The 2,796-nt window shown below is 40.2% G+C and overlaps 1 protein-coding gene across 1 annotated transcript in view; it reads right to left on the bottom strand.

The window, feature by feature from the left end:
- Positions 1 to 2,796, bottom strand: part of TBX15 (T-box 15) — a 108,947-nt gene that overhangs the window by 41,507 nt on the left and 64,644 nt on the right. The window lies entirely within an intron of this gene.

Below are 2,796 nucleotides of genomic sequence, written 5' to 3'. Positions count from 1 at the left end.
CACTTTTTTTTTTTTTTTTTTTTTATTTTTTTTTTAAAAAAAAAAAAAGGCCTTTTTTTTTTTTTTTTTTTTTTTTTTTTTGCTATTTGGCAGCACCATTTTGGAAATGTGTTTTATTTGCTCCCATAATATCTTTTTTGAAACAATGATATTTCCTGGGAAAATAACCATGCAGCTTTTGGTGAGGTGAATGGTCTAGGCTATTGAAGTACAAAAAGGGGAGATAGTAAACATATGGAATATGTTACCAAGGAAAGCAATCGAAGCAGACTGCAGAAAAGAGCACATGAGACAACCACTTCTCTTGGTGGGAGAGAAAAAAAAGGCTTGCTCAAAAAATATGCAAACAAACAAAAAGTGAGATTGTACTAGTTTAAAAGTCCAGGTTGGCATGTTGAGCCAGGCAGCCATTTCTTCACAAAGATCTCTCATGTGTGTATTAGGTAGTTCTCATATGGCAGGGCTGAGATGGAATTTTGCAAATAGCAGTGCTGCTTTGCAGCAGGGTGCATGTTTACATTATGTAAAAACAACTCACGAAACATTCTGCAAAGCAATGTCTTTATGCTTTGAATCTGATTTTTAACAAATTGGCACCAGTATTAGACAGATAATTGACAGAGGAATGAAGTGATATGAAGCACTCGGTCAACTGTCTCAAAAAGAGTTGTGTGGAATCCAAAGAAGGTACAGAAACCATATTTTCATGTCTTCATTGGTCACGTAAGTACAAGCATCCCAGTGAAGGAGTAAAACAGCTATAGATATGTATCCTCTGCACTTTAAGAATGACAGGGATATCTCTGTCTGCAGGGGAAACTTAAGGAGACAAAAAGTAACAATCTGTTAAAAATGCGATGAAATCACCCCAGCTAAAATTCCTTCCATACCAAGCAAATGCCAGAAACTCTTTAATAACCCTGAGGTCATGCAGTCTGAGTCTCAGATTTACAGTGTTTCTGAGACGCAGTGTGTTGTGGAGCAGCTTGCACATCAGTGCAGAGGGCTGTAGTCAAGAAGAGGCTGGGGATGAAGATGTCACCTGCAGAAGCACCAGCCCCACCTCCTGTCACATTTAAACACTTCTAGAAAATTCATACTCCTGCAGTATGGACATGAACTGTTTGGCTGACAGGATCTGAGAAACTTCCAGCCCCAAGTGCCATCAGGAAGTATTTATCTTTTGTGAGAACTCTAGGTGATACTCATTGGATAGTGGACATTTTGAAGGGGTTTTTCAGTAAACTTTGCCAACAGTTTAAACAATCCACCAGTAGAATGTAGAAATTCTGTAGCACACTGGAAAGGTTCAGCATGTATTGTTCCCAATTCATTTTGAATATGGAGTCCTTTACCTCTCCCATTGACTCTTAAGTTGGGCTTAAGCAATAGTAGGTCCATCTCTCTAAAGGAATAGCACGAAACCAACCAACAGAGGATTGTTAGATGGAGACCAGTACTACACCCAGAACCAACATCCTTGACACAAGCTGATTTGAGATTATATGAGATAACCTGCTGAGATTCTGTGACAACATGACAGAGAATCAGTCTGAGAGTCCAGAGGGTCTAAGACATTTTCTCCCTGCTTCAGGAGCTCAGTGATGTAGGAGCAAAGTGATACTGAATCTGCTTCTTCTAGCTCAAATTATTCCTCCTCAAAGGGTCAGGGCAGGTAAGCCTGAGTAGGGGTCACTATGCTTAGGACATTTGTTTTCCTAGTGATGGCTAATCACTTTATCCTTCAACAAAATGCAAGACAAATCACAGTAAGACCTTTTCATACTCATGTGCTGAGCCATTAACCAAGAGTCTTGCACGTTCTCTGAGGTCCTAGGAAAATAAAGGTAAACTAGACTGGGAGTCTGAAGAGACTGAACTTAGGAAAAAGCTTCCATGATGCAGTCCTCTTCCTGAAATGAGGTACTAAACTGCAGGTTTGAATCTAAAGAGACTGGTTTAGGTCACATCACCTGTGCTCGGTTCAGGCACTCAGAAACTTCGTGAGTCCCCTGAAGCAGTATGGTAAATGGCCAACAGATGGCATTTGGCTAGAAGCTCTCCCCACATCATTCCAGCATTTCCTGGGCAGTCTTTCAAACTGGGCATGTGGCTGGAGCTTTGGGGACCCCAGGGAACTGACCGGAATTGCATGTTGCAGAAAATTAATTATCAGAAACTAAAGCCTGCTCTCAATGATTTGATGCTGATATCACTCCACTGACTTTTCCAGACTTTTGGGGTGGGTTTTTTTTTACAAGAATGGAAGTGAAAGGAGGGCAACAAGCTTGGATATAATTTTCCATGCTAGCACAAATAAAAAATTGCAAAAGTAGCTCACTAACTACTGATAAGCCAGTATTATTTTGTGCCCTTAAATCTATAATTAATCCCAATTAGTGCACAGGACAGCAAGTACCTCTTGTTCCTCCAATTTTGGAAATAGGGAAGGGAGAGTCACCAGAGTTGTTGCTCTTAGTTCAGTCTCAGTAGGCACTGATATGAGTTTTTTGCTTTCTTCAGCCTTTCTTCATCTAAGTCCTCCTGAATGGTGTCATCCAGTTAGAAACACTGAGGTCATTCCAGACCAAGGAATTCAAGGGAAGTGCAGCATAGCTGACACATGAAAGTCATCCCTAATGACATCCAGCTCTGAAAGACTCTATGACTCTTAATGAGAGTTCTTTACATGTGTTAGGATTCTGAATTAATCAAGAGAAAGGTGTCAACATCTGTAAGTGAGTAACATGCAGAGTGGTGAAGAGTGAACCAGTCTCAATATATGGTAATTAATTG

The sequence above is a fragment of the Chaetura pelagica genome, unplaced genomic scaffold (genome assembly GCF_000747805.2).
Source record: "Chaetura pelagica isolate M959 unplaced genomic scaffold, ChaPel_1.0 scaffold101, whole genome shotgun sequence".
Lineage (NCBI taxonomy): Eukaryota > Metazoa > Chordata > Aves > Apodiformes > Apodidae > Chaetura > Chaetura pelagica.
The sequence above is the reverse complement of the archived record's forward strand: the minus strand, read 5'-3'. Positions and strand labels throughout refer to the sequence as shown.